Source organism: Musa acuminata, chromosome BXJ3-8 (assembly GCF_036884655.1).
Source record: "Musa acuminata AAA Group cultivar baxijiao chromosome BXJ3-8, Cavendish_Baxijiao_AAA, whole genome shotgun sequence".
NCBI lineage: Eukaryota > Viridiplantae > Streptophyta > Magnoliopsida > Zingiberales > Musaceae > Musa > Musa acuminata.
In genome coordinates, this window is record NC_088356.1 from 13305902 (window position 1) to 13313776 (window position 7875).

Below are 7875 nucleotides of genomic sequence, written 5' to 3' on the forward strand. Positions count from 1 at the left end.
TGGCAGATCTCTCACCGTAATGCGAGTGCTTATTTATGAAAGATAGATTGTTGGTATGGCTGCTGCTACCAAAAGCACACTAAGTCACAGCTCGCCTTCTTCGAGACTTACTCTACCCACATCTCTATGTGCCTGCAGCTCAGAAAGGCTTCAAATCGACCGAAAGAATTAAAATAATGAATGATGAACATGTATTTTTGTATATGTTAAGAGGAAGAATTTTTCTCAAAGTAGAGATTTTCTTATAATGTCGGAGAAATCTTAACTGCTATTATGCCCTGCTAGATGGTGCTCTTGTTAAGGATACCAATCTTAAACTAATACGATAAAAATAGTTTACTGATAAGAAACTTTGTGAGTAAGTCTAGATCAATAAAAACACGTAATTGATGTTTGACAATTTGATTTTATACGAAGTGAAAATCGATGATAATGTGTTTTATACGTAAGTGAAACACTAGATTGATATATAGGTAAGTAGCTCCGATATTATCATAATATATTGTAGGAGTAGAGATTGAGTTGATGTCAAGTTCCTTGAGCAGATTCGTGACCCAATTGAATTCTACAGCAACGGTGGCAATAACATGGTATTCAACTTCAGTTATAGATCATGCAATTGTTTTCTGTTTCTTAGAACTCTAACTAATTGAATTAGCTCCAAGGAAGACAATGTACCCTGACGTGGATGTTCAATAATTAAAGTTTTCAGCCCAATCAACATCGACAAAAGCATGAAGATGAAATGGGAAGTGTTTGCAGAAAAAGATATCATGATTGAGGGTCCCGTAAAGATATCGTAAGATCCATTTGTCGAATCTTAAATTTTGATGATAAAATTAATTGATAGTATTTATGATTTGATCTGTGTTTTAAGTGACGTATGAAGCTTCGATCGATCGAGGAAAGATAATTAAAAGCAAGAAGAATCATGTTGGGTCGGAGCTAAACATGTCAGAAGAATGGACATCGAGCCGAAGGATCGATTGACATATCGGCAGAAGGCTTTGGGCCATGAGTTCGGGCATCAGGCCAAGAAGAGCAGAAATTACGCTAAGAATATCGGAGTTACGGCGATCAATTAGCCGATTGGGCAATAGGCTACAAGAGAGGACGATGCGCCAAAGATTCGAATGAAGTGTCGATGAACCAATGATATGCCGGACAATATTTGATTGGCTTTATAATAATTATCTAGATCGAAGTAGGTTTTAAGTGTGCAGGATTAACTATGATAGTAATCAAGGCATAAAGTAAAATGAAGTCCCGGAGTCGAGAACGAGATTTCGTTGAGAATTCAAGAGTTCGTTAGAAGTCTAGACGTTCATCGGAAGTTCTATCAGAATTGATCGAGAAGTCTAGGAGCTTGCCAAAGAAGCTCATCGGAACTCGCCAAGAAGATCATTGTGAAGTCCAGGAGCTTGCCGGGAGTCCATTGGAACATTACCGAGAGATCGTTGGAAGTTCGTCGAAAGATCGCTGGAAGCTCACCGAAAGAAACCTAGACTAACCGGACTTAATTTGCTTAGTGTATGCCTTAAAATTCGTAGTTAGCACATACTTGGATTGAAATTGGGTCAACTCAATTAAGAGTCAATTGGACCTAAGTTTGGGTTGTGTTAAGCCAAGTGAAAGACCCAAACAATAGCCCAACAAGTGGAACCATCGTGGCACAGTCTCTAAGACTATGTCAGGTGGTGGTACCACCCAAACACAATCTCTGAGAGACTGTCAAGCGGTGGTACCACCCAATGACAGGGTGTCAAGTGGTGGTACCATTAGACTGGGTAGTGATACTGCCTAGTGTTAGTGTTGCAGGCGGTGGTACTGCCCAACACAAGTGGTGGTACCGCCAGGACCCGAAAAACCTGGGATGACACACTTTTAGGCTCCAAGTTTGAATTCACTTGAAGCCTATAAATACCTCTATCATCCCTGGTTAACACACATACAACTGAGAGCAAAAAGAAAAGAAAACACTATTATAATTTTGTGTGTACTCCTCTCAAACTCTATGTGTTAGTCTTGTTTAAGAGAGGAGTGAAGGGGATTGTAAAGGTTCTCTCCTGAACCTGTCAAAAGGAGAATCGAGTTGTAAAAGAGTTGTTGATCTTCGCCTATTGAAGGAAGATTATTGGTGAATGCTGGTGGCCTCGACGGAAGAGGAATCGATGGAGTGGATGTAGGTCACAATGACCGAACCACTATAAAACAGTTTGCATTTCGTTTTGAACAATTTACCTTTACTATAAATTGCTTTACCTTCTTATTGCTTTCACTATGCTCTCATACGCTTTCAAGTTAATATCTTTACGAAACAGTTTTCGTCGGAATCAGGTTTAATCAAACCGAAGATTTTTAAAATCGGTAATTTTTCCGCTACACTAATTCACCCCCCATCTTAGTACCGACTCGTTCCTAACACCATTTAACTGCAGACCAATGCATAGTAGATGATCTATACATGAATTGTGATAATTTATTAATCACAAATGAGATATCTGGGTGGGTGAGAACTAAGTACTGAAAGGAGCCAAGTACTTGGCGATATTGAGTAGGGTTCGTAGTAGGGCTTCCATCATATAATTTGAGTGATTTACCAGTAGACAGAGGAGTTGTAATCGCTTTTGTCATACATGTTCGTCTTTGATAACAAATCCTGAATATACTTTCTTTATGATAGGAAGAGTCCCGTATATGTTGCTTCCAATCATAAAAAGTAGCTCAAGGTTCTTATATCTTTGAGGGAGAATCAATCTGCCAAATGCTTGAGAAATACCTTGATCTTCATAGTATTATTGCCCGTGACAATGATATTGTCAACATATATTAGGAGATATATTGTATTACCATTTTATTATCGAAGAAATAACGAGGTATCAGACTTGGAGTTGATGAAGCCAGTTAATATAAAAAACGAGCCAAGTTTGGTATACCAAACTCTTGGGGGTTGACGAAGTCCATAAATAGTTTTTTTGTAGTTTACAAACATACCTTGTTGGGCTGATAGCCCATATTCAGCCCATGTGGGCTAGGGCAGCCCACACCCCCTCTTAACCTAACCCTAATTAAGATTAGGGGGGTGTGGTGGCTGCGTTTTAGAAGTAGAAAAATGCTATAAAAAGGTAACAACAAGGCAGATCTTTAGGGCCACGGGATTCCAAAGAGAAGAAGGAGAACAAGGCAGAAAAGGAAGAGAAAGAAAGAGAAGAAGACAAGGACAACGCAGAGAGACTGTTCTCAATCATCTAGCAGTATTCTCATCTCAAGTTAGATCAAATCTACAGTAGACTCTTGCTGTGATTACTTGGGGAGGTTTTAGATATTGTGGGCAGCGACGTGATCCTTGTATCCCAGTTATTCTCTTGTGGTTGTTGCTAGGGTTTAGGGCAAGAGATTGAGATTTGTATATTCATTATTCTCATAGTGGATTATCTCTAGTTTGCCCCGTGGTTTTTACCCTTCACATTGAAGGGGTTTTCCACGTATATCTTGATGTTCTATTTGATTGTGCTTCTATTTAATTCCGCTGTGTATTATGGTCTTCTAGTATTTGCTCATATACAAAGGTTATTCCTCTTTATATCCCCATCAACTAGTATCAGAGCGGGGTTTTGGTGATTTAATTTTTGTATTTGAACATGGAGGCCAGTAATATTTCTCGCATAATTAGTTTGAATGGAAATAATTTGATGATATGGAAACCAAGAATGGAAGATCTCTTGTATTGCAAAGATTTGTATGGACCTTTTTAGGGGGATAATGCAAAATCTACAACTATGACAGATGATGAGTGGAAGAGGTTAGATCGAAAAACAATTGAGTTTATTAGATAGTGGCTTGATGATAGTATCTTTCACCATGTTTCTACTAAAATTTCTGCATATTCTCTTTGGAAAAAATTGGAAAGTCTCTATGAAAGAAAAACAGCTGGCAACAAAGCTTTTTTAATTAGAAAACTTGTGAACCTAAAATATAGAGAGAGTGCTTCTATTGCTGAACATTTGAATGAAATGCAGAGTATTACTAACCAGTTATCCTCTATGAAAATGTCTCTTGATAATGAGTTGCAGGCATTGTTACTTCTTAGTTCATTACCAGAAAGTTGGGAGACACTGGTGGTTTCCCTTAGTAATTCTGCGCCAGGTGGTATTGTCACTATGAGTCAAGTAACAAGTAGTTTTTGAATGAGGAGTTGAGAAGAAAGAGTTCAGCAACATCTCAGAATGATTCACAGGCACTTATCTCAGAGAACAGAGGAAGGTCAAAGTCTAGAAGCAGTTCACGTATGGGTAGGAGCAAGTCAAGATCAAGAAAAGATATTGTTTGGTATAACTGTGGTGAGAAAGGACATTACAAGAACCAATGTAAGCAACCTAAGAAAAACAAGAAAAAGGGAAAAGAAGTGGAGTCTACAGAGTCAAAGGATAATACTATAGCTACAGTGCATGGTGGTGATTATTTGATTTTGTCTCCTTCTGAAGATATTTTTTCTTGTGTGTGTCAGGATCTTGAGTGAGTGATTGACACAGGTGCTTCTTATCATGCTACACCACGGAGGGAGTTTTTTGCTACATACAGGTCTGGAAACTTTGGTGTTGTCAAGATGGGCAACTATGGCACAGCAGACATCATTGGCATGGGTGATATCCATTTAAAGACCAACCTTGGTTGCAAGTTGGTGCTTAAGGATGTGAGGCATGTGATTGACTTGAGGCTGAATTTAATTTCAGTTGGAAGACTAGATGATGAAGACTATGAAAGCAGATTTCACAGAGGGCAATGGAAGCTCAGTAAGGGTTCTCTTGTTATAACTAGTGGAAAGAAATGTCATACTTTGTACAGGTTGTAGGCTAAAGCTTATGGTGAGCAATTAAATGCTACAGAGAAAGACTTATGTGTGGAGTTGTGGCATAGGCGATTGGGACACATGAGCGAGAAGGGGCTGTAAGCTCTTTCCAAGAGAGAGGTATTGCCAGATCTCAGAGGTATACATCTGAACCCTTGTATTGATTATTTGGCTGGTAAACAACATAGAGTTTCATTTGCTAGTGCTACTTTGTCTAGAAAAATGCATGTCTTAGACCGTGTTTATACAGATGTATGTGGTCCTTTGAGGACAAAAACTCTTGGTGGATCCGTTGATGTTCTTGGTATAAATGGTGCACTTTATTTTGTCACTTTTATAGATGATTTTTCCAGGAAAGTTTGGGCCTATGCTTTGAAGACCAAAGATCAGGTTATTAATGTCTTCAAAGAGTTTCATGCTAGGGTTGAAAGGGAGACAGAAAGGAAATTGAAATGCATAAGATCAGATAATGGTGGTGAGTATACAAGATTATTTAATGACTATTGTAGGTCACATGGGATCCAACATGAGATGACAGTTCCTGGTACACCTCAGCATAATGCAATTGCAGAGATGATGAACCGCACCATCATGGAAAAAATCATATGTATGCTTTCACAAGCCAAGCTACCCAAAAAGTTTTGGGATGAGGCTTTGAGGACTGCAGTTGATGTGATCAACTTATCACCATGTACAACCCTAGATGGTGATGTTGCAGAGCATGCATGGTCAGAGAAAGATGTTTCTTACAGGTATTTGAGAGTATTTGGCTGTCGCGCATTTGCACATATTCCAGACAATGAGAGGTCCAAGCTGGATGGTAAGTCTAAAGAATGTATTTTTCTTGGTTACTCACATGATCATTTTGGTTACAGGCTTTGGGATCCAGAAAAGCAGAAGGTATTCAGAAGTAGAGATGTAGTCTTCTTTGAGGATCAAACCTTTGAAGATTTGAAGAAGAAGACACAGGTCAAGACTTCTGTAGAAGGATTAGCAGATTGTGACCCAGTTATTTCTCCAGTATATCATGGTGATGGGGAGATGTGCAGGAAGATAGTGTAGAGCCTGATGTTGATCTACCTGCAGGACATGTTGAACAAGAAGAAGTAGGAGAGCAAGTTCCAACAGAACCTCAATTGAGAAGATCTTCTAGACAACGTCAACCTTCCAAAAGATACTCTACAGATGAGTATGTGATGCTTACTAATGCAGGTGAACAAGAGAGTTATCAGGAAGCAATTGAAAGTGAGCAGAAAGAGAAGTGGTTAGTTGCTATGCAAGAAGAGATGGATGCTCTTAAGAAGAACCACACTTATAATTTGGTGCTGCTACCAAATGGAATGAAGGCCTTGAAGAACAAGTGGATTTTTAGGTTAAAGACTCAAGAATATTATTCTCAACCAAAGTACAAAGCTAGATTGGTTGTGAAAGGCTTTGGTCAAAAGAAAGGTATTGACTTTGAAGAGATTTTCTCTCATGTTGTTAAAATGTCTTCTATTCGTGTTGCTCTTGGTATTGTTGCTAGCCAGGACTTGGAGGTTGAATAGTTAGATGTGAATATAGCTTTCTTTCATGGTGATTTGGAGGAGGAAATTTATATGGAGCAACCAGAAGGCTTCAAAGTCAAAGGTAAAGATAATTTTGTCTGCAAGTTGAAGAAGAGCTTGTATGGGTTAAAAGCAAGCTCCAAAATAGTGGTACAGAAAGTTTGATTCATTTATGATAGAAAATGGATACAAAAGAACGACTTCATATCATTGTGTGTACATCAAATGGTTTGGTGAGGATTTTATTATTCTCTTACTTTATGTTGATGACATGCTTATTCTTGGGAAAGATATGTCTAAAATTGACAGGTTGAAGAAGGAACTGAGTGAGTCTTTTGCAATGAAGGACATGGGTCCAGCAAAGCAAATACTAGGCATGCAAATTTCCCGTGATAGGAAAAACAAGAAGATTTGGTTGTCACAGGAGAAATACATCAAAAAGGTATTGGAAAGATTCAGTATGAGCAACGCAAAACCAGTTGGTTCTCCTCTTGCAGGTCACTTCAAGTTGTGCTCAGAACAGAGTCCGTCAAGTGATGAGGAGAAGGAGAAAATGCAAAAGGTTCCTTATGCTTCAGTAGTTGGAAGTTTAATGTATGCAATGGTATGTACGAGGCCGGACATCGCATATGCAGTGGGTGTTACTAGCATATTTCTTGCAAATCCAGGCAAAGAGCACTGGGCAACAGTGAAGTGGATTTTTAGATATCTCAGAGGGAGCTCTAAGGTTTGTTTAAGCTTTGGAGGTAGACCACCTATGTTGACAGGTTACACAGATGCAGATATGGCACGAGATATAGATACGAGAAAGTCTACTTCAGGTTATGTACTTACTTTTGCAAGGGGAGCTGTGTCATGGCAATCCAGGTTGCAAAGGTGTATTGCTCTCTCTACCACAGAAGCAGAATATATTGCTGCTACAGAGGTATGCAAAGAAATGTTATGGATGAAAGAATTCTTACAAGAATTGGGGCTGAATCAGAAAAATTATGTGGTGCATTGTGACAGTCAGAATGTCATCCATTTGTATAAGAACCCAATGTTTCATTCCAAATCAAAGCATATAGATGTTAGATACCACTGGATTCGAAATGTATTTGAAGAGAAGCAGTTGCAGCTTCAGAAAATTCATACAGATGACAACGGAGCAGACATGTTGACGAAGACCTTACCAAAAGAAAGACAGGAGATATGCCGACAACTGGTCGGCATGGCTTCACATTGAGGAGTCATGGGACAGCCTCCCTTATGGGCTAAAGGGGGAGGTTGTTGGGTTGATAGCCCATATTCAGCCCATGTGGGTTAGGGCAGCCCACACCCCCTCTTAACCTAACCCTAATTAAGATTAGGGGGGTATGGTGGCTGTGTTTTAGAAGCAGAAAAAGGCTATAAAAAGGTAGCAACGAGGCAGATCTTTAGGGCCATGGGATTCCAAAGAGAAGAAGGAGAACAAGGCAGAAAAGGAAGAGAAAGAAAGGG